The sequence below is a fragment of the Phyllostomus discolor genome, chromosome 6, assembly GCF_004126475.2.
Source record: "Phyllostomus discolor isolate MPI-MPIP mPhyDis1 chromosome 6, mPhyDis1.pri.v3, whole genome shotgun sequence".
NCBI lineage: Eukaryota > Metazoa > Chordata > Mammalia > Chiroptera > Phyllostomidae > Phyllostomus > Phyllostomus discolor.
This window is the reverse complement of record NC_040908.2, coordinates 1825364-1849270: the sequence shown is the minus strand read 5'-3', so window position 1 is coordinate 1849270 and position 23907 is coordinate 1825364. Positions and strand designations below refer to the sequence as shown.

Here is a 23907-nt window from a genome sequence, read left to right as displayed (position 1 = left end):
TCTTAACGTCTGAGCGCGGCGACCGAGAGGAAACAGGAGGTCAACGTGAATCGGACACCCACCCCCCTGGGGGCCGTGGACGGGCCGTAGGAGAGCCTGGCCGGCCTCCCGTCAGACTGAGAAGGAGGACGGCGGGTGTACGTCTTTTCCGACTGCAAGAGCGTCCCACGGATGTTTCACGGGAAAACCCAGGAAGAGGCATAAAGAAGACAAGTGACGAATCCACAAAGCCAGAAAGACATCGGGGCCGGGGGCCGGGGGCCGGGGAGTTTATTTCAGGCGCCAGAGCAGGGTTATTTTTTTTTAGTTTTTTTTCAATGCCAACCCCCCGTCCCCACCCCCCTTTCGTTGGCATTGCACCGGCCAGTGACTTCACACAACCCCTCCACTGCCAAGGTCAGAGCGGAACGCGGCCAGCCCTCTGCTGGGCTCTTTCAGGCTCAGGAAGTAAACAAATCACTTGTGAGCATGAAAGGCCCCCCCCCAAACCCGGCAGCAAGGCGCGGGGCCTGCCCGGGGCTCCGGAGCGGAGGTGCACAGCCCCGCTGCAGCCCGAACCCTCCCGGACGGCGCCCCAGGGACCCTCCTCGCACGGGTGGAAGCTGAGGGCCGGAGGGAGGACGCACGTGGTGGGTGGCCGACTGCAGGCAGCCTGCCCTCGCCCCCACCCCCACCCCCACCCTGAGTCTCGATGGCCGTCTCTCCTTCGCCCTCAAGGTTGTGTGACGTTTCTTCTCTGGGGTGTTTGGCCGTCACCTCCCCGAGCCCGTCCGGGTCACGCTGGCCAGCCTGATGGAGCAGCAGCACCTGGGGCCCGAGGAGACTGGCTCCGATTCAGCTCCTCCAGCGAAGGCCCCCCCCCCCCTCCCCTTCCGGTTTGCCCGCCGACGGCCCACGTGTGTCGGGCCGGGCGCTGAGACCAGGGAGCAAAGCAGGTTCTACCCATCGACGCGGGAGCCTCCGGGTGGGGTCTGCGGGGAAGGGTCCTCCCGGTGGCAGGGACGCCCGCCCCGACCCCTCCCGGGAGAGACACAGTGTCCACCCGGCGTCCCAGCGGCCTCCGCGCTGTCCCCTGACCCCCGGAGTGTGACGGGCAGTGTGCACGGTCCTGCGAGGTTCTCAGACGCTCAGAGTGCGAGGGCAGGCAGGTGTCAGGGAGCGAAGGGGCGCTCACAGAGAAGGGACGCAGCAGCAGCAGCAGCGAGTGGCCGCTGCCTGAGGGCAGTGCATGCGGTGCACGGCCCGTCTCCCACCAGACCATCTTGGGGACACCGGGGACCTGGGACCCTGCTGCTCCGGCAGGTCCTGCCACCTGCACGTGGGTGTGCGCACGCACACGGACCCAGGGGTGCCACCTTCTTAACTCGCCGTCGCACAATTCCACAAACGCCCCGGGCTGACCCTCCCTTCCCCAACCCACCTCCTTTTCACCCCTTCCCACTCCCGGCAACGCCTGGACCTCCCCCTGGGGGCCAGTGCTGAAGATGACAGGCCTCACGAGCCCCCAGCTGGCCCAGGACAGGGAAGGTCGTGGGGCCTTGGGGTAGGAGGGAAGGGGCGCCCAGTCCTCTCCCCGGCTCAGGTCACGCGTGGTATCTGATTTCGGGACAGAAAGTTCTGTCCGGACAGAAGCCGTTTGTGTACGTGTGACCAGCATGCTGCTCAGGCCCCCGCGCGTCTGCGTCTGAAACCCTCGGGCTGGCACCTGCTGCTGTGAGCAGGCTCCGGTAATGCCACCACCCTGGTGGCCAAGGCCACGCGGCAAGGACAGACAGCATGCGTGCATCTCTACATTCTGTCCAAACGTGGGTGAGTGATGCACGCAGCAGGGTGCTCAGCACGCCCTCCTGCCTGGAGCACTGCACACCAGGCCTGCCCGGAAGGAGGGGCCAGCCCGGGGCCCTCTGGGAGATCAATGATGGTCACTTGGACATCCCCAGAACAGTGGACACCAAGGCTGTGGCTCGGCACAAGAAAGCCACATCCGAGTCCCCGGAATTCGCCACCACGACTCAGGAGAGAGGCGGGTGGCCCCGGAATGGGCGGAGGGTCCCCGTCACAGCCTGGCTTTGGGAACTCCCCGGGGGGGGCCCGGTGCCCCACCAGCTGCTTCGTCAGTGCGTCGCCACCCGGGTCATTTCTCCAGGTGCGCACTGGGAGGTCTGCGGGTGGGACCTCCTCCTGCGAGGCTGCCCTACTGACACACGCCCTCACGTCCCCTCGACCGGGCGCCGGCTCGGGGTGGAAGGAAAGTGCGCAAGGCCTGCCCTCTGTGTCCGTCTGTGTGTCCGTCCGTCACAGCAGTGAGGGCGTGGGCAGGGTTTGTCTTCAAGTCGTCCCCTCTGACTCCCTGGACCCCTCACCAGCCCTCCTCCGGGGGCAGCAGGGCCAAGCGGGCGGCCAGGCGACGGGGTCGCCGGGCAAGGCAGATGGTGACCGAGTTCTGGCGTCCTGGGCGTGGGCCCACCTGGCACCCCCCGGTAGCCATAGCGGCTGCCGTGTGTCCATCTGTCACCCTCCAGGGCCACGGACCCAAGCCCTCCGGTGACCCACATGCTTCGGGAACTTCACCCTGCCCCCCGTCCCAGTCTGTCACTGCCCAGCGGGCACGGTCAAGACAGGACGGCCTCCACTACAGCCTCCAGGAAAAAGCTGAGACCCCCGTGTCTGGTCCCTAAAGGCGGGCAAGCTGGGATGGGGCGGAGGGCGGGGCTCAGAGTGGCCCCCGGCACCCCCAGGGGACAGGTCGTGCAAAGAGCGGAACGGGGGAGGGGAATAAGGACACCCACTTAGAATGACAGCGTTTGCAGAGCTCGGGGGGCGGAGGGTTGCTGCTGGGGACTCAGGAGACGCCCAGGACCAGAGGCCCGAGAATCTAAGCAGGAAAAGCAGTGTAGTTCTGCTCCACAGACACTGCTGGGGGCGCTGTGCCTCAGAGACCGACCGTCCAGCTCCCGAGACAAACCCAGACAAACCCAGACAGAGGGCGCAGGCCCCGCCCCCCAGCAGGCCCCGCCCCTGGCAGGCCCCACAGCTCCCTCTACTCAGTGGGTCCTTTGAGCTCAGGACCGCAAGGCCAAGGTGGACAGCAGGGCGACCAGGCTCCCTCTGAGGACGCCCAGCACCGAGCTCTGTCCTGTCGACGACATCCGTGCGCCCACAGAGGGGATGTTTTCAGGCAAACGTTCAGACAGCGCGTGCCGACCCCACGCTCTCTCTGAGCCTGAGTGCGCGCTCGGCCTCCCGCGGTGAGCTCGCACCCAGCCGTGCGGGGGGACACGGCTCCGACAGCGGCCAGCACGGGGCGCAGAAGAGGGTGCAGCACAGGGCCCAGCAGACGGCTCTCGGGACGGGCCTCCTGCAGACACGTGGCCGAGGCCAGGGATGACCTTTGAGACACCAGCCCCTGGACAGCAGCCAGCTGTCTGCGGGGCCCAGGAGTAGGTGAGGCGCGGCCGGGAGCTGCTGCGGCGGGGGGGGGGGGGCAGACAGAGTCTGAACTTGGCCCCTGAGGCCCTGGGGGCCCCTGAGGGGGTTTGGAACAAGGAGTGGCCCCTTGCTGGTCGTTCTAGAAAGATGCTCCGTAGCAGCTGTGTCAAAGCTTCGTGCAATGGGTGAGGGTGTGCAGTGGCCTGGCTTCTGCCAGGTGTGTGCACGTGTTCCATCATGTGTGTGCACATGTTCTGTCATGTGTGTGCACACACAGTGAAAGGCTGTGGGATAACGGATGAGGCAGGGACCACAAACCGCCCAGCCTCCCAGAGGGTGACACCAAGGCAGAGCCGTGCCCCCAATGCTGGGTCTCTGAGGCCCCCCCTGCAGTGGGCAGTGACATGGAAAGATTTCCATGTAAGGCCCAGCTGTGAGTTAAATGCACGAGATCCTGAACGGTTCCCCAAGCCCCCGGGACCCTCATGACCATCATCTGTAAATCGGGATCCAGGACAACTGCCCCACCTCGCACAGGGTGGTCTCGGGGTGGAGGAGAGGACACATACGCAGCACAGGCCAAAGGGCCGGGCACCAGGCGGGGACAGGGAGGCCCCTTCAGCTCCCGGCTCCCCGAGTCTCCAGCACGGCCACCCCACAACTGGCACCCGGCCCTCGGTGGGACGACGGGGCACAAGCAGGCAGTGGGCTCAAGGACGTTCCCGGGAAGTAAACAGCATTTACATGAAGGACAGACGCAAGGCAGGAACGGGCCCGTCGGCAGCCAGGACCCCTCGGTGTCCGGCACGATCCTCTGTGAGCCAGACCCCCCTGCCACGGAGTCGGAGCTATTCTGGAACACCCCACAAGCCTCACGACGGGTCAGAGGGGTCCCCTCCGAGTCAGAGGGGCCGGAGGGCCCAGGGCCACGCGGCGTTTTTAGAGCTTCCTCGGGAGTCGTGAGCCTGCGGGTTCTGCACTTGCGCCGAGTCTCGCTGGCATTTCGGCGTGCTGATTATAGCTGCAGACACACTTCCTGCCTGCCCCGCGTGCGGTCGGGAGGGGGGCGGGGAAGGAGCTCTGGGAATTTAAACTTACAGCATGGAGGGAGGGAGGGAGGGAGCGTGGAGTCTGCCCACCTGAAAGAGTCCATCCTCTCGTGAGGGACCAAGGAAGGGCCTGATGCCAACGACAGACAGAGGCTGAGACGAGGCTTGGTGTCACACGGCGTCCCTGGTGCTGGACACACAACAGGCTTCTCCCCCGTCCAAGGTCCAAGGCCGTGGAGGACACTGGCAGCAGACCCGGGCAGGGCCTCCAGGAGACACAGCAAGTCGGGACCCCCCAAGCCACCACCACGCGTCTGGATGCAATCTGGACCGAAGGGGAGTTATCTGATGTGGGGACGTGCGAGCCACTCGCTGCCTGATTCCCTTCCTAACTCAAGTAGCCACGGTGCCAGGGGCAGAAAAGCGCGGTCGGGGCCTGGATGGGGCTGCGAGGAGCCGAACGCCAGCCCACCTGCAGCCGCAGCCGGGCCGAGGGCCTTTGGGGCATCGTCCTGTTGTTCCTCCACTGAAACACGGGGTTCCGTGCAGAGGACGTTTGGGGGGGTCCTGTGGATCAGACTGCACCAGGGGCCCCGGGGGGTGGGGTGGGCCTCGGGCTCCCCGAGCAAGTTCCAGGCTGAGCCTCGGCTGGGCGTTAGTTCTGCCCGTTGCTAAGGCGAGGGCCTCCCCAGGCTGCTTCGGGGAAAGGACCCCTGGGCCGCCGGTGCCCGGGGTCACTGGGTGGCACTGTGCCGCACACGCTCTGTGACTTCCTTCCAGGCAAAGGCCTGCGGTTCCACGTCAACAAGTCCCTGTGGCCTCGCCGCCGGAGGCTCCGGAGGAAACGGACTCTGATCCTGCCCCAGTCGGGTCTGGCCCAGAGCCACGGACACCTAATACACACACTTGATAATGAAGCCCTCACGTGTCCTGGAATTCGAGTGACTGAGGAAAAAATGGGACAAAGGTCTCCTTAAAAAAATACACAAGTGACCTCTTTTTTTTCTCCTGGCGAGGGGCGGGGGAGGGTGGTGTGACTGTGTTTATAAATGGTGACACGCTATGCAAATAGAGCCGTAATGCAGTTACGGAATAAAAAAGTCTGAAATGCCGCGGGGATAGTGACTGAGTTTAACGCCGCTCGTGTGCTTCCTCCGTGTGTGTGTGACACGCCGAGGAGCCCCTCTGCTCACACCTGTGTCACGTCCGGTCGCTCGGCCAGCCCAAGTCCACCAGCCAGTGTTTCTTTACACGAGCCCTTGCCACACCCACTGCGTGGGCCACGGGTACAGGGGGCGCGAGACCCTTCCAGCAGGCCAGAGGGGACCACCCTCAGTGATGCTCCAGGCACGGGCGGGGGGGCTGGGGACCCAGGGGACCACCAGGTCTTCCGGAGCGGCCGGGGCCAGATCAGTTCCACGGAGAGAGGCCTACGGCCCGCTACACGGTGAGGCAGATTCTCAGCAGTAACTAAAGCCCAGCTGAAGCACCAAACTGCAATAAATCAAATAACCCGCACACCGGGCTGGTAAGCGTCTCAGTCAGGTATGATGTGCTGGGGCATTCCTGTGTTTTGAGACCTGGGACGGGAGGGTGTTCCTCTTAGACTTTCCGGGTTTGCCCGGCAGCGTCTCGGCGGCACCCTCCGGGCGAGGAGGGACGGGACACTCAGCTGCCGGGCTGCAAAGGGGAGGAGTGGAGCGAGCATGCACGGAGACAGAGATGTGCTTTTCAGAAAGCCAGACAGACTCCAGGTTTATTAAAGGTCATGAGACAGGTGGGTTGAACTCGACAGCCAGAAGGAAACACGGTAGAACCGTGACGTGTGAGACCACAAGGCATTATGGGGAAGATGGGAAGTCAGAGGCGACCCCAGAAACCCCAACCGAGCCCAGCTGCCGCCCAACCAGGTGTAACCATAAAGGTCCCTGTGTCACCAAGGTATACAAGTTCTAGGTCTGTCACATCGAACAGCTTCAACATAGAGAGAGCAAACACGCTATAGTTACCTGAAAGGGGGCAAACACACCATCACAGGGGGGAAATTCACCAGGTATTGCTTCATACAGCAAACCTGCAAAATTGGTAAAAATCTAGACGCTCTCGGAGGCACTGTGGTAACGACGTGCATTCCATGGACAATGTCAGGATTCTCGCCCTCCCCCGACACAGGTGGGATGTTCGCACACCCTGACAGTGTGTGGGGGTGAGAGGAGGGGTCACCGAGTGTCATAGCCCTGGAGTCATAGGGGCTCTGTGTTCTGACACAGTGCAGCTGGGAGAGAAGTCAATAGTGCAAGGACTCTGAAAGAATCTTATCAGTGACTCCTGGGTTTAGATAAAAATAAAGTACTTTAAATATCCGAAGAACTAAAGAATAATGAGAATATTATTTAACAAAACCTATAAGATGCCGTTACTGGGAGGGAGAGTTCTAATCTTAAATGCTAATATATATTTTTTAAAAGGCTAAAAACTACTAAGCTGTCTCTAGCTGGAGAAGTTAGAAAAGGAACGGAAGAATTAACATAAAGAAAGAGGAAATATTTATGACAGATAAAAACAAAAATAAACCAAAAACAAAATGAAGTTAAAAGAAAGAATCAATAAAATCCAAAGTGTCTATCTCTGGAAATAATCATGAACAAACACTTTGTGGTCAAGGAAGACAAAAGAAGTATGACTCCAATAAACTGTATTTGTAGGGAAACAGAAAACAGAGATTTAAAACTAAATGAATCATTCTAGACTAATTTTAAATTGTAATATAGGAGGCAAAGAATGTACACCTAGAAAAATAAGTAATTTAAGGAAACTGACTCCAAAGGAAATAGGAGTTTTTGCAAGCCTTGAAAAAAACTGGATAAAAGAAATCTTCCCGCAAGGAAATGACTAGGTCTTGTTTTCGGCTGAGTAAGCCCCAAATTCCAAGGTCAGATAATGCAAGTCACACACAAAATCTTGCGAGCCATGGGAAAAAATAAAAATAGGAACCCAAACCCCTCCTCCTAAGTCAGACAAAAGCAGTGAAGGGAAAAAATACAGGCCAACCTCACTCATGAGTAAAGAAACAAAAATTTAAAGCAAAACAAAAGCAAATAGAACCCAGATGTCCGTGCAATGCGCAGTTGGGGAGAAAACGGGGGTAAGGGCGACGGAGTGAGCTTCACCCTAGAAACACGCGAGCACTCGCCGCTGGGGCCAGCCACGCGTGGGCGGTCACGCGGGAAGGGGAAGCCGCCAGGTCAGACTAAGGGCAGAACAGCCCCTGATGAAGCTCAGCGTGCACCCGTGACGAATGACACAAAATGAGACTCAGCAACGTAAGGGGGCTTCCTCAACCTGATGAGGAGCACCTGGGAAAAGGTGACGGCGAACATCATCCTTCCCTCAGCCAGAACATTCCTCACGAGAGTCCGGACAGGGCAGGGGGTACGTTCTATCGCTCCAGTCCACGCTGCACCAACCGAGAAAAAACGTACGAGAGTTGCAAACATAAACAACACGTTACTCACGACCGAATGGTGACACATGGGAGGACCCACAAACTGTTGCAAATACTCGATAAAGAGTTAGTAACGCGGCTGGACGCGAGAGCACGACGGAAGTGTCAAGGACACCCGTACGCGCCAGCAGAGGCCTCCCGGAGCACACGTACCCAGGAGCACACAGGAGGCGAGACCGGCACAGCAGAGTGAGGAAGTTCGCCCCCCCCATAAGCAGCCACGGAGGCAAACGTACGGACAGTGAGTGATACAATGTTGTGGGCACGAGGACTCGGTGTACAAAAAGGCCACTCTTTCTAGCTGGATCTATAGATTTAACACCATCCAGGCAAATCCACAACCGGCCTTGTGGCTGTTTCTGGAGCTGCTGTGGCTGTGCCATAAACAGACTCAGGTTTCTCCCGGAGCAAGAGGGAAGGGGGAGGGGAATGCACCACGAGACTGGAGACTTGGTAGTGAGCTGAGCTGCCGGGATGAGCACACACTTGCTCCTTTCAGTACGAAGGACACCCTCCGTGTCCTGTCCCGCGGGAGAGCGAGAAGCTTCCTCGGACCAGGTACCTTCGATGTGGCTTCAGTTCCACCGGGAGCTCTCCGCTCCCCCAACAAACCAAAGGAAGCACCCTGAAACACTTCCCCTGCCCCGCCCCCCCCATAGGTGACGAAATGGAATGTTCCCCGACCTGGGCACAGTTGTTACACAAACCTCCGGTTTTAGCTAATCCTCACGTTCGGTTCTCTTACTCCTTCAGCAGAGAAACCTTCACGACGCTCTTCGTTCTGATTTTTCCAAACTCCACGTTGCACACGATTTCCCTTCTGGGGGTGCCAGGGAAGTGGTTACACGCTCTGGCGTTCCCTTCCGAGGGCGCCACGCCCTTGACCTTGACCCGGGCAAAGGGGACCCAGAGCAAAATCACCGAGTACACAGAGGCCCCGTGGCTCACCGGCAGCTCTCCCCGCCTCACGCCAGCCACGCCCATCCGTGGTCGTGACAGTGGCGTCCCTACACTCCACCAGTAGTCTGCCACACACTAACACGCACACACGGCCCTCCCGCAGCTGGGCACGGTCACCGCTGTGGCTGAAGACGCCTTTAGAAACCCGTAAAGCGCCAGCCAGTACCCCGTAAAGGGGCGCTTCCGAAACCCCAACATCCGGAGACGACCCCATCCCATTCCCACCGCCCACCCGCCCGCCGGGACCCCACAGCTGTCTTGCAGCCCTAAATACCCCCGTTCCGAAGCAGGCCTCTTCCAAGACCTCCCAGTCCTCCCAGACTTCCTGGTGCCCAGAGTCACCCCCATACCCCGAGGCCTCCCCGATCAGGCGGAAAGCTGCCGGCCTGCACGTGTGGCACCCCCGTCTACTGCCAGTTGTGGGGCTTGCAGCAAGGGGCTTTCAGGCTCGGCGTCCCCAGCTGGACAACGGGAGGAGCAGCAGTTACGGTCACCGCACACGGCACACGTGAACGTCTGCCTGCAGACCCCCGGGTGGCACACGAGTGACGGCGATCGGAGCGAGCAGCGACCACGCGCCGTTCCGTTTTCCCCCTAGACGTCCGGACGGCAGCTTCCGGAGCCTGGGGTGGAACTCAAGCTCTCGCTGGGACGGAAGACGTCTGTGAGCCAGACGCTCCACCTTCCTGGAGCCCCCGCCCCCGTGGTCAGGATATCCCCCCTTGGAGGACAAACACACACGACCAGGGAAACGCCGGCCCCCCCAGCTGTGAGCGACGGTGCCTGCCGTCAGCTCGCTGCGTCTCCTGGGGTTCCCACGATCAGCAGGGGCGCCACCAGCCCCCACACACCCACCCCTTGCCCCCCCGCCTCAGCCCCCAGCGGGGCCTGCCGCTGATCACTCCACCTGCTGTGCACCCCTGACCGGTCCCTCGTGTGCAAGTGACTGGTGTCCGAATGCCGCTGCCCCTTGGGGAAACCGTGCCCTGCCTGCAGGCAGCTCTGACCCTCCCAAGGGACCTCCTTCCGGGAAGGTGGGGGGGCGCCGCTCCATCCCCATCGACGGCCACTCGGAGATCCAGGCTCTGAGCCTGCGGCGGCGTGCCCACGCTCCCCGGGCAGGGAGGGGCAGAGCCACGCCCCCAACCGTCCTCTGACCCGTCCGTGCTGACCTGGCCCCACGACCGACCCCACAGCGCCTCTCGTGGGCTCTCTGCGGCCCGATTAAAATGTGGACATGGAGTCGCACGGATGTTTTTCCAAGGAGGACACACAGACGGCCAACAGGGCCGTGAGAAGGTGCCCCCAGCACCCACCGCCAGGGAAACGCAGCTCAGAACCACAGAGAGACACGGCCCCCCACGGGTCTCCATGCAGAAGACCGGCGACAAGGACAAGCCGCGAGGACGCGCAGGGAGGGGGCCGCGTGCGCGGTGGGTGGGAGGGTGGGTGGGAGTGCGGGCTGGTGCGGCCACGGCGGGGAACCACGTGCGGGCTCCTCAGACCTGAGAAAGAGCAGTGCCCGCACCCCGGCAGTCCCGCTCCTGGGTGTGCACCCCACGGAGACAGATCACGAACTCGAAGGATGCCCTCCTCCCCCTCTGCCCACCCCCGTTCACGCAGCGATATCCTCCGTGGCCGGGGGACGGAGACGACCCACGTGCCGGCGGCGAGAGAGTGAGTGACGTGGCCGTGACACACACACAGCGGGTCGCTGCCTGGCCTCCACGGGGAGGGACGTCCTGCCGTCTGCGACCACGCGGACGGGGCGGGGACTCGGGCTCCCACTCCTTCTGTGCCGTGTGTGTGGGATCCCGCCTCCCCCTTCACAGGCGTCCACGGTTCTCCACGGGCCACCGGGCAGGTGCCGGCTCCAGACCCCGAGGGTCCCACCCCAGAGGCTCCGAGGATCTGTCTTCTCACCCCCCTTGTCTCTCCTCCCCGCCCACCCCCCGCATACTCCTCAGCACCCATGGGTCCGCTCACCCCCAGCACCCACTTCTCTCGTCACCTGGGCTCCACCCTGTCCTGTGCCCGCAGCAGCTTCCGCTTGTGAACGTTGGAGCAAAACATCAGGGCAGAAACCGCCCTGTTTCCTCTTTCCTGCCCCGACCCCCGGCCCAGGGCCTCGCAGGTCACGGGTGCCCGGTGCAGGTCTGCTGCCCGGCCTGCCTGGGGAGGCCACCCTGTCCTGGGGGCCAGGGACCCTCTCGCCTCTGCCCCGCTGCCCCCCCCCACCACACGGGTCCGGGGTGTGGGACACCAAGATCCCCCGCGCAGCCCAGACAGCAGTGCAGCCTCGGCCGGCCACTTACGGAGACGACCGGGGCCCGCCCACCAAACGCAACGGGAGCCACAAAGAGGAGAGAGAAGCCGGAGCCGAGGTCGCCGTGGACAACGTGGCCACCGTGGTTTATTCCCACGGGGCCCCCAGCCGCGCGTCTCGGCACAGCAACCCGAGGGTTCTCGTGTGCACAGATGTCCCCGGTTTCACCGCCTCGGCCAGTCTGGAGCCGGCAGCCGCCGCCGCCGCAGGCCACCGGCACCGTCCGTGCCGGGCGGGGTTTCCACCGGCCTCTGCCTGGGAGCTTCGCCGGCCAGACACGGCGCCGCAGCCGCCCGGCAGCGGCCCTCCCCGGGGCTGGCTCAGGGCCGTGGCCGAATTCACCCTTCTTCGCTGAAGATTACTTTTTTTACCCATGACATTCTCCGCTCGAGGAACAACAAAGCAAAGCAAAAAACGGAACAAAACCAACTTCCAGATGCAGCTGCGTCGGTGGCAGAAATAAGTGCGCTCGGTGGTCTGCCTCCAGGAAGACCGTTTGTGTTTGTTTGCAAGTCCTGAACATTTGAAAGCGCCCGAGCTGCGCCGGGAGGTCACGTTCTGCTGCGTCGGCCTCTCCAGCTGGGGACTTTGTAACGAGGGCACCGGTGCACAGTTGCAGGAATTTGCTACAAACAGAGGATCCCTCGGGGCCGCGGCATGCAGGGCAGCAACGCAGGGCTCCACCAGCCGGCCGCGGCCTGTCCTGAGCGTCAGTGCACCCCCCCACCCCCCACCCAGGAGACTCAGCGTGTCTCTGGAGCAGTAAATGCGCTGCAGAGGAAAATGCACTGACCCTGAAACGTTCAAGTGCAGGCTGTACAGCACGGAGTGTCCGAGGAATGGAGGAGAGGGGGGAGCAGCTTCCGGTGTCCAGCTCAAGCGTCCCCACCGCAGCCAGGACAGGGCAGCAACCTGCCCCATCTCAGCAGAGAGATGCGTGGGTCCCCGTGTGGCCGCGTGTTGATGCTGGTTCCTGTTCGGGGTCCGAGGAGACCCCCCACACAGGCCCTTGTAAAGCGCAGGCATCGAGGGGCAAGCTGGGGCGATGAGGAGCTGGGCTGGGGGGGCTTGGAATTTAGGTTCCCGAGGGCTCCCCATGGCCAGGTCCACATCCGGCCTCAGCCCAGCTCCTCGGCGCACCCAGCCTCCTCCTCCAGGGTCCCTAGCAGGGCAGCTCGCCCCTCTCTCCTGCACCGACGACCCCCCCGGCCCCTGGTCCCCTCGCCTCCTCGCCCCGACGTCCTCTCTCCTCACATCACTGCCTCCGTCTCCACGTAGCTGGTGTCACCTCTCCCCTGCACACGCGGTCACCTCAGACCCAGACCGGCCTCCCGCCGTGCCTCTCTCTGCTTGGCTGAACGAAACTCAGCCTTTGACCTACCACGTGCCTCCAACCGGCCCGCTGTGCTGCCCCGAGAAACACAGGCTCATGCCGACCATGGGCTGCTTGTGAGCTGTGGCCTCCAGGGTTCAGGGGGCTCCAAAAGCAGCCGGGTGACCCCTCTGCACCCCGCTCCTCCTTCTAGAGGACTTCTCACGCCTTCCCTATGCCCCCAAACTTTCAGTCCCGCCCCCCTTCCCCGGCGATGGCTTCCCAGCCGCTGCCTGGCACTGTGTCCGGGGTCACGAGGGAGCCAGAAGCGATCGAGGGAGGACTGCAGGGGCCCCTCCTCTGAGTGCCGCTGTGAGACGCCACCCACAGACATGTCACCGTCTGTCCCCCACCCAGAGCCACCTGCACCCTCCCGTCACACGGACCTCCACCTGGGCCCAAACGTACCTCTCCCGCTCCGACTCGAGAACCGATTTCGGCAGCCTGGGTCCGGCCGCAGCCACACCCCTGACGCCTCCCGGGAAGCGGGGTCCTGTGCTCTCGCTCACCCTGCACCCTCTGCAGGGAGCTTCTCAGAGGAAGTGCCAACCACTGGCATCTGTGACCCCTCCCTTCCCCGCTTCCCCCCAAACCCACACCACCCCCTCCCTTCCCCCTTGCCCCCAAACCCACACCACCTGGGCTTCCTGCCACAGCCGCCGGACCCACGTGGCATTTCACCGCGTTTGCCCAAGCCACCCAGGACCCGCAGGGCCCGGACCCGAGACCCGGTGCCCGAGCCCCGTCTCACCTGGCCCGCCAGGACGTCAAGCACACCCCTCAGTCGCCCCGCCCCGAGTCCTCCCCACCGCTGGGGTGGGCCGTGCCCTCCTGGTCTGCTTTGCCGGCTCTTCCTCTCGACCTCGTGCAGCCGGACCACCCCAGGGCCCGACCCTGACGACTCCCTCTCTCTCTCTGGGACCCCACTGGGTCTCACTCCCCTGTAGCCCAGCCACAGGCCGACCCCCCGCTGCACGTCCGGCTCCGGGGGGAGGCCTTCCAGGCGCATGTCCCGAGATCCCTGCCCCTCAGCACCTCCCTCTGCGTGTCTTACAGTCTCAAACCCGGCGTGCTCAACGCTGACCTTCTTGTCCCTTTGTGCGCCCAAGCCCCCGCCACCTGCAGGCTTCCCCGCCCCAGCGGGTGACGACTTCACCTACCATCCTGGGCACCACCGTGGACTCCTCGTTTCTCTCCGCGCCACACCCAGCTGCTCCCCCAGAACCGCCAAAGGCCCCATCTTCAAACGCAGCCAGAACGTGACCACTGCCCACGACTTCCCACTACGGCCACCAGGGGGGCCGCCGCCCTCACCTGCCACCCGAGTGACTCCTGTGGGCTCCTCCCGTGGCCGAGCGGGGTTCCGACCCCCCTCCCTCCACCACCCTGCGCTCTGCGACCAGCGCGGAGCCCCCAGAATGGGCCCGTGGAGATGGAATGCGAACCCCGCCCCTCCTCTGCATGGGGCCCTACGCCGACTTCCCTTTGGAACCCCAAATTCCATCGCCAGGGAAGGTCAGGCTCCTGCTGCTTCCTGAGGACCACGCCCTGATTCCAGTGCCCCTGCTGGCCCTGTCCAGCCCGCGGCCTCCTGGCGCTCCGCCAGCACGCTGGCCTGCCTGTGGGCACGGGACCACCGCACCCACCTGCCCTTCTAGCTGTAGTACTCCTGCCCCCGACGCCCCGTAGCCACTTCCCACAACTCCCCAAATCCATGTTCACACGCCACCTTTTATTGTATTATATTTTACTTAATCTTATTTTTATGTATTGACTTAAGAGAGAGAGGGAGGGGTGGAGAGAGGCAGGCACCGAGGTGCCGTTCCACTCACTGGAGCATTCTTTGGTTGATTCTTGTCTGTGCCCTGATCCGGGGTTGAACCCGCAACCTTGGTGCATCGGGGCAATGCTCTAACCAGCTGAGCTACCCAGCCAGGGCCAAGTGTCACCTTTTCCAATGAGCCCCCTCACCCCGACTATTCCATTTAAAACTGCAACCTGCCCCCGCCCTCCGAACTGGGTCTACTTTTCTCTTTTCTCCTCAACATTTATGCCTCGTGACACCAAAGCACGTGACGTGCTGCTTCCTGCTGCCGGCGGTGCACGGTCTGCGTGTCCATGCCGTCCCCTCCCCCGCCCTCCACTCACACCTCCCGAACCCGGAGTCCCGTGGGAGCAGGGGCGGGGGCCTGCGCATTCGCTGGGTGCTCTGCGTTAGCAGGGCGCCGGGCGCAGCCAGGAACACAATCCAGGCTTGCTGGGTTTTACTTCTTAAAACTGAGAAGAGAGAGAGAGAGTCAGGGTAAGCCCTGAACGTCCCAACGCGCTCTCTTCCCCAGCACAGCCTCTGCTCATCAGAAAGGCCGTCGCGGCACCTGGACTGCGCTTATTCGTAGGCCTCGCTGGCCAGGGAGGAACGACCGGGATCAATTCTGTTCTTCCCGTCGCCTCCCAGCGGGGCAGGCAAGCGCTGGCAGCCGGGCTTAGGCTCGGGCCTGAGCGCAGGGAGGGGCCCCCAGCAGGACATGCCCACATCTCCTCCCTCACTGCGCTCCCCCCAAAGCAACGAGCTCGCCCACCAGCAGCCAGGGAGAGGGAAGTCTCTTCCGACGCCGGCCAGCAGGCTGCTGAGTTCTGAAGGCTTCAAGGTCAAGGCCGAGCACCCCGACCCACCCCAGCGTCACCTGGCTCCGGCGGGGAGCGACTCCCGAGAACAGGGCCCCTTTTTTTGCAACTCCACTCCCTGCCTTTACCTGACAGTACAGTCAGGCCCTTCCAACAAAAGAAAATACGATACAACCTGTTTCATTCCACGTTTCTGCCTTTTTTTTTCCCGGGGAGGAGCCATAAATAGAACTCCAGGCTTCAGCAGGAAAGACAAGCGCCCTGTTCGGCTGGTGCGCTGGCCACGGGAGGCTTTTTTAGCTGCGTTATAAAAAGACTCGCACGGAGAGAGGCAGCCCGCAGAGCTCTCTGCTCAGAGGCTGTGCGGTGAGACTGGGAGGCTTTCAGGCTGCTGGCGGGGTGCACAGCCCCCTCACCCCCCTTTTCCAGAGCCACTTGGTCAGCACCACACTCGGACGGAAGAGCAGCGGGGCTGCACCTGCCAGCTCCCCCATCGTGTGCTGGCTGTGAGCTGCGGCCGCCGGCCCGGCTCCACCTCCAGGAATCGGAGGATGCCCTGGGCAGTGCTCTGTGGCCTCCCAGGTGCTCCCCCCACCCCGGCCCCGCTGTTCCTACTGCCCCACAGCAACAGGGCCTGGGCAGACACACCTGCAGTGAACATCCAGCCGCTTACCGGCCTGCTGTGGCCCGCTGCACCTGCGGGGACCGCGTGCAGGACCTCGAAGGCGCTCCTGCCTTCCTGTTTCAACTCTTGCGTGGGCCCACCCAGGTCTTCACCCACCCCACCCGCCACTGATGGGCATCTCAAAGACGGTAATTAAGACGCGGTCCTGCTTCCCGCGGGTGAGACAGCGTGGGAGTCTTCACACGCCCACACCTGATCCACCGAGAGGCGAGAAACACCAACCACCGTAGTTTGTCCCTTGACGCCTGAGTGTACAGTCAGGCTTCTCGCTTGTGAGAGCATGCTCCTCTCCTGGTCAGGGATTCGTGGGACTGTAATGTAACTGATTCGCTGCCTGATACGAACAGGGGGGCTCCCTCCCAGGACGAAGGGAAAACCCGGCAAAGCCAGCCTGGTGCAAAGTGGGCTGAGAGAAGCCGTTTCAGCCAAGGTCCCCAGCTGCGGCTGCACCAGCACGTGCACATTTGAGAAGACGCCGGGGCTCACTCACAATGGAAAGGAGTGGAGGCGGAAAGATACCATGTTTCACCTGCCAGGTCAGCAGTGGCTACACATCCGAGGCTGCTGAACGCAAACTCAGTGTGCTTGACTGTGGTAGAAGAGAACCAGCAAAACAGTAATAATAACAACAACACACAGTAGAACACAATGTATCCGAGCACGGTTGGAGAAACCAATGTGAGCGGAACCGCGCACGCCGCACTTTCCCAGCAGGATGTTGGGACAAGGCAAACGCTTGTTGCAAATCACTCGCGACTAAAGCGAAGTTCCCTCTCCATCTTATTCCTCTGGACTTACTTTCTCCACCGGCTGCACTCACAACTCTAACGTTTCAGAGCTACAGATCCTGGATGTGGTCTCTGGCCCATGAGCTGGTACACGTGGAGGGAAAATGATCATTCTCCCTTTGGCCTCACAGAAGATGGCGGATGTACAGCACTTCGAGAAACTCGTTAAAACCCCACCACCAGGCCCCACCGCCCTGCGCACCGGGCGCCTGGCAGCAAACCCTCAGCTGGACGGGGCCTGCTGGACGTCCACCCCGCAATTGTCCCACAAGCTGCCCCCCTCCCCCTCCTGCCTCCCCCTCCCCCATAATAAATGGACATTAGACTCGGGGCCAACTAGTACCAGCACAGAACCCCGCTCTGGAAGAGAGGGCCCCCCTCACCTCCCATGCCGGACCCACCCTCCGCAAGAGGGAGCTGAGGGCCCTCCCTTGCCCCCCCGCCCCAGGTCCTTGTATTTCCAGGCTGAGCACTGTCTGTCAGCTGCTGCCGAATTCCCACGTTCCTGTTCCAAGAACCCACGCAGCTGCGTGCCCGCCGGCGTGGGCAGCCGCTGGGGGGTGGGGGGGCGTTGGGGTACGTGTCTGCAGTGGGTCTGACTCAGGATGAACGGAGGCCCTGTGCGCCCTCCACACAGGGGCTCTGTGTGCGGGCGTCAGACACGGCAGTGTGCGTGCACGCTGGGAGCCGGGCCACAGTCCCCCCAGAGCCGTCCTGCGGCCGGTCGGGTCCCATTTGTCTTCTCTGGGGAAATAAAGTACGTTCTCCGGGAATGGAGCTGAAACCACAGCTACGGAACACACGCGCTGGCTGGTGGACTCTCAATTAATTGAGTGTTTTTTCTTTTTAATTCTCTTGCTGTGACAGCAGGCACTTGGCTGATGCTACCATCACTCCTAAGTCTCGGAGACGACTACTAACAATGACTGTGATCCTTGGGCTTCCGCCGGCTCACAACTGGGCACAGGGCAGAAGCTTCTCACAGCGGAGGCATCAGCCCCGGGGGAAAAAGAGGCTGTTTGGGACGATGGGGGAAAACACACCCCCACTCTCCAACGTGGAAGCACTGAGGAGGCAGCTCCTTGCACGGTGCAGTTCGAAGAGAACGGCGGGTTCCGTGTGGTGACAGGAAGACCCTTCCCGGCAGGTGGGAGTACGCAGGATGCCGCGGTTCCACCCAAAAGGGGAGGGAGGGGGCCTGCGGGCGCAGGTAAGAAGCCACGGCAGCACGGGTCTCCCACCTGGAGGCCAGAGGCCCGGGCGGGAGAAAGATGGCTTTGCACGGCGCAAGTTCTGTGCGGCGAGACTTTTTACTCGTTAATGTCTGTCTGTTTTTTATGGAGGTCACATTCCCAGCACAGAACATTGAACCACTTTACAGTTAATCCAGTGTCATGTAGTACATTCAAAATATTGTGTGACCATCACCTCTCAGCTAATCCCCAGACATTCCCCTCACCCCAGAATACAACCCATCGCCCATGAGGCAGTGACAACCCAGTCCCCTCCGCCCGGGTCCCGGCCACGGCAACCTGCTGTCCCTGTATCCCCCTGGCTCTCCCTACTCTGGGTGTGTCCCATGAATAGGACAGGGCAGTAAAGGACCTTTGCTGTTGGCTTCTTTTGTACGTCTTCAAAATGAAAATTTAGATAAAATAGTTCCTAGAAGAATTCCGTCCGAGTCACTCATTACACTTAAAAACTACTTGAATACCTAATATCTGTAAGTCGATGTCGTGCCCCACAGACATCGGAAAGATGAAAACCACCCACGCCAGCCAAGCTCATCCCGGAGTTTTCGCTCGGCGGGGCGAAGAGTGACCTGCCAACAGGAGTCAGTGAGCACTCTAGGTGCAGTGAGTGATTCAGAAGAAACAGGACGTTCGAGTCAACGCTGGAGGGGAAGAGAGGGTTCGCTGCCTTTCCCTCATGAGTGGGGGGCTCCAGGCCCAGGCCCACGGAACTGCCAGCCCCCCCTCAAAGCGGTTCTGACAGCCCGTGTCCCACCGTGCCCTCGCCCACCAGCACGCCGATGCTTCCACGGGCTTGCGGCTGCACACGGGAGGATTCCACGGGCAGGGAGGGCCAGGGAGGGGCAGGGAGGGGCAGGGAGGGGCAGGAAGCGGTTGGCCACCACCTCACGAGAAAGAAACGCCTGAGGAACTGGCAACCTGAGAACGGAAACCCGGGGGCAAACCACCGGGGGCAGCTCTGCAGAGGCAGGTGGGGAGCGCCAGCCCGGCCGCGCTCACCTGCGGGAGACGCCCCAGGGCCCTGATGGATGGGGACTCCTGCACCCTGGTTTCCCCCCCGAGGGTGGAGGCCGGGCGAGAACTGGCTGTGAGTGAGCAAGGGACGTCCAGGGGCCGCAGGCAGGCACTTGCCGCAACAGCCGTGGTCCTGGGAGCAGAGCGACGGGGTCTGAAACATCCCCACGGGAAACACTAGGACAGAAATGCCTGCGTCCAGGGGAAAAGAAGGCAGTGGGCCCGAAAACAGGTCACAGAACGTTCCCCAATGAAATACAAAATAGGGCCCTGGCTGGCGTAGCTCAGTGGATTGAGCGCGGGCTGCGAACCAAAGTGTCACAGGTTCAATTCCCAGTCAGGGCACATGCCTGGGTTGCAGGCCACGGCCCCCAGCAACCGCACATTGATGTTTCTCTCTATCTCCCTCCCTTCCTTCCCTCTCTAAAGAATAAATAAATAAAATCTTTTTAAAAAGAAAAATACAAAACAGGAAAAAATATATAATTTAAAAAAGGAACGTCCACAAACTGCAGGGTAATTCCAAAACATGCACCTGCGCACGGCTGGAAAACCAGAAGAAGGGGAGAGAACAGAGCAGAAACACAGTTGGAGCGAGAGCGGCCCAGAGTTTCCCGAAATCAGCGAGGGGCACCCGACCGCAGCTCACGGAGCTCGCGGAGGGCCGGGCAGGACAAACACCCGGAATGCCCGTCAGGCCGCCCGCAGCCCGCGGCACACACCAAAACCGACGTGCAAGTTCGAGCAGGCGCCGAGGGCGAGGGGTGGGCCCTGCCTGGGCTCACGGAGAAACGAGGACACGAGTTAGACCTGACTTCCCCGCAGACGCCAGGCAGGCGAGGAAAGGGCAGAGTGTGCTTGTTAAAAAAGTGTCGAAAGGAAAACGCCGCCAGCCTAGAACCGTGGGTCCGGGAAAACCGCCCTGCACACTCGGAGGAGAAGCAAACACCTCCCCGGACGGGCACAGAGGAGGGAGTCTGTCCGTCCGTCCGTCACTGCTCGTCTGCCCCGGGGGTAGTGCCGGACGGACGTTCTGCAGAAAGAAGGAACATTCTACGTCAGAGACCCCAGTCAACCTCCACACAGGAGAAGAGAGAAAGAAAACACGGAGGTAAAATGAAGCATCTTGTGTTTCTTATTCATCATCGAGCCGCGAGAAAGCCGTCTGACGCAGTGAGAAGGGCACCGCGGCCCGCGGCCGAGGGCTGGGACTCACGCTCGGCGGAATCGCACGGCAGCGCGGCCGTCGGGGAAGGGGAGGAGCAGAGCTGACCGGTTAGGGGACGCCACGCTGCACCCCGACGGCTCGGTGTTTGGAGGTGAGCTTAGTTTTACGTAAAAACATACATATGGTGAACTCCAGGGCAACCGCTGAACCATAGACATGTTTTTTAAAAGCGTGACCGAATGCCGACAGAAAAGACAAGACGAAAGTACGGGGAACATTCAGAAGTAACGGAGTCAGCCAAGCAGGGGCGAAACACACGGACACAAACAAGGCGGAGGGAACCGACGACGGTCAGGACCGTGGTGGACATTAACCCAGCCGAAACAGTGGTCGCCACAGATGGGCGGGGCCTGGACCCACCAGGGCGAACAGAAAGACCGCGGGGGCGGACAGAAAAGCGAGACGCAGCGATGCGTTGTCTGAAGGAACAGACTTTGAACAGGAGGAAGAGTCTGGGTGGCAGCGGAGGGAGGGGCACAGAGGTCGCACGCCAAAGGCCAATGCCTAGCGAGCTGGAGTCACCCCAGCCCACACAGACTGCAGAACCGGGGACATCGTCAGGGACGGGGACGGCCACTGCCCAGCGACGAAGGGCCAGTTCTCCACGGACACCTCACAACACTGAGCTCCAAAATGCACGGTGCCAGCCCCGACAGGCCTGCGAGGAGAAGCAGGCACAGCGACTGTCACCACCAGAGGCCCTGCCGCTCTCTCTCTCCCGGCGAGGGGCCGGTCCAGCTGGCAGCACGTCCGGGAGGACAGAGAGGACTGAACGGAACAGCACTGGCGGTCAACCGGGTCTGGCGGTCAACCGGGTCTGCCGCTCACTGGGACACTCCACCCGGCCGCGGCAGCAGGCACGCGCCTCGGGCTCACAGGGCAGGGCGCACTTTGGGCCATAACACAGAAAAACCACAACAGATGGTCAAACAACTCAGACGCCACACAGAGCAGACTTCCCCATCACAGGGGGGCTGAGCCGGAAGCCAGCAGCAGAAGGACGGCTGGAAACCCCCACGCAGCTGGAGAGTAAACAGCGGGTTTCTGAGCGCTCGGGCCAGAGAGGAGGTCTCAGGAGAATCCAAGAAGCACTGTGCACTGAGCGAAATGGAAAAACACAACTTGTCCCAACAGGCGGGAGGAGGCAGAGGAGCGGAGCTCCATGGGAAAAGTGATCGCATCAGCCTCGCGGCAGGTGTGAGAGGGGGAGAAATCTGAAGTCAACACCCCCGGCTTCCTCTTCGGGGAACGGGAGTGCGAGGGGCGGCCTGAGCCCGAGGCAGGCAGAAGAGGAGGCACCGTGAACACGGGAGCGGAAACCGGTCACATCACCAACAGGAAAACCACAGAGAAGAGCGAGGGGGACCCTGGTCTCTGGAAGATCAGTACAACTGGAAACCATCTGGGTGGGCTGCACCGTCCTGGGTTGGGACGGCGACACGGGACGGAAGGGTGCGAACCTGTGAGACCCGAGCGTGTTGCGCGGCTCGGCCCCCAGCCGGGCACCCGCCGCACCTGCCCGCAAGGCCACGGTTCGCTGGCACTTCCCCTGAAAATGTCAGGCGCAGCCAGGAGGACCTGCCGCATGGTTGCGTGCGGGCCGTCCCATCTGTAGCTGGGAAAGCAGCCACGGCCTCCTTGGGGCTGACACTCTCCGTTCTCCTGGTGCAGAAGGGCCGCGTTTTGCCCGACCGACCGGGGGACGGTTTCCAGGTGGGGGCTGAGCACGCTAGACGGGGCCTGAACGCAGTTGCCAAATTCCGGGGCCCTGGCCACTACCCCCCCCGCCACCCCCACCCCCTGCTGTGTCACACCGGCTGCCTCCCTCCCCGTGGACATCGAAAGGCTTCAAAGCTTTCCTTTAACGATGTTATGTATTGACCCTCAGAGGAGCCTCGGAGAAAGAAGAGTTCCCAGCACTGTGCCCACTTCTCAGACGTGTCACACGGGAGCTCTGGCCGGGGCCGAGGCCGAGGCCACGGCGGCAGGCCGTCTTGGGTGGGGCCTGCGGTCTGGAGCAGGCAGGGCTGGAGGCCCCTGGGCCCTGAGGTCCCTCGGCATCCTGCTCAGACTGTGACCGCCGCCCCCAGGCCGCAGACGAGGTGGCTGGGACACGGAAGGGCCGCTCCGTCCCCATCCAACACCAACTGTCACTGCTCGCACCCGCAGGGACGCAGGACAAAACAAGCCCGAAAGCACCCCTTCCGGAGCGGCGCCGGGGCGTGCGCTGCTCTGGTGTGCTTGTCAGTAGCGGGAAGGCTTTCTCCCCACGCACCCCTCACCCCCACTCCTCGTCCCCGCCACCACCGCACCTCGGCCACCGCTGCAAAGTGCAGGCTGGACACTCGGGGCTCACTGCTGGGTTGGGAGCCCTACTGGTTGTGTATGAAGTGATACAACAGTGAGTGTCGGGGCAGCGTGCACGATGCGGACTCTGTAACCAACATCACCCACTTCACCACGAATGGAATGGACCCACAATGAGAAGTCAGATGTAGCGGAAAAGTCACAATCCTTATGAGCCACGATTCCTTTCTCTCCTCGGCAGACTCCCCTCGTCTGCGCGTCTCTTCCACATACGCTTCAGCCTGAGGGTCATCCCACTCAGTGATACATTGTAAGCATATTCCCACGTCCGCAGTCTCCAAAAACCTTACCTAATTACAGACTATTAACCGCATTCAGATGTTCTCCATGTGAGGCTTTTTTTTTTTAAAGAAGCATTTGTGCATAAAGCATCTCTTTCGCTTCACGTCTACTAACACTTCCCTGAGCTGGACTCCCCTGGGTGCCCGTCCGAAGGGGTCCCCCGGCTGCGGATGAACACCCCTTCCTCCTCCAGCCGCTGCGCCCCCAGCCCAGGCCTGGAACTTGGCTCCTCCTGCTGAGCCGACAGGATGGATACATAAATGCTTCCTCACTCCACCACGCTTGCACACACGTTCCTTGTAGCTCACTTGACTCAGAAGAAAATTATAAAGTAACAGTTCCGTATGTGTATACCAGGAAGATTTTTATCCGACGACCCAGGGTGTTTATTTTCGCTGCGCGGCACGAACAGCATCAGCAGGCTGACTTCCAGACGAGCAGATCGGGGCGGGTGAGGTGCAGGGAGAGCCCCCACCCGGGACGCGCGGGGGGAACAGAAAGTAAAACCTCGCCCGCCCACGCCTCCCGCGGCTTCCAGGTGCTTTGATCGTTGGCATCAGTCGCCCGGCTACTTTGTTGCCATTGAGTATCGTTGATAGATGTCAGTGGTTTTAAAAGCCCTGAGGGTGGTTTTTCAGACAGGACCGTGTGTTGTTACTGTTCTCTTTACAAAACAGTCTTCTCTTTTTTTAAAAATGGTTTTTAAATTTTTCAGTTACAGTTGACGTTCAGCATTTGATGAGTTTCAGGTGCACAGCACAGGGGCTCGACATTGACATTGGTTATAAAGTGACACTCCCAACCTTCAGGTCCTTCGTCCTTGACACAACATGGAGTCCAGTTCAGTGTGCTGCGCTGAAGCTGGGAACTCAAACACGAGTGGGATGCACCTCCCCCCCACCTGCCGCACGGTCACCCAGGACAGAGTGACGAGGCAGAGCCCGCATCTGCGCCTCGTCTCTGCGGTCGGGGCCGGATGGGGGCGAGGCAGGCGCGTGGAGGGCAGCTCTGACGTTGGGGGTAT

General features: G+C 61.6%; 1 protein-coding gene across 2 annotated transcripts in view; it reads right to left on the bottom strand.

The window, feature by feature from the left end:
* The window catches only part of RNF144A (ring finger protein 144A), a 68082-nt gene that overhangs the window by 34551 nt on the left and 9624 nt on the right, over positions 1-23907 (bottom strand). Inside the window, exon 1 of one of the 2 annotated variants that reach the window (XM_036027628.1) lies at positions 13050-13073. The exons of the other annotated variant lie outside the window; for it this stretch is intronic. The gene's annotated coding sequence lies outside the window, so the exon portion shown is untranslated. Of the gene's footprint in view, positions 1-13049; positions 13074-23907 lie in introns of those variants that run through there. 2 annotated transcript variants of the gene reach the window in all.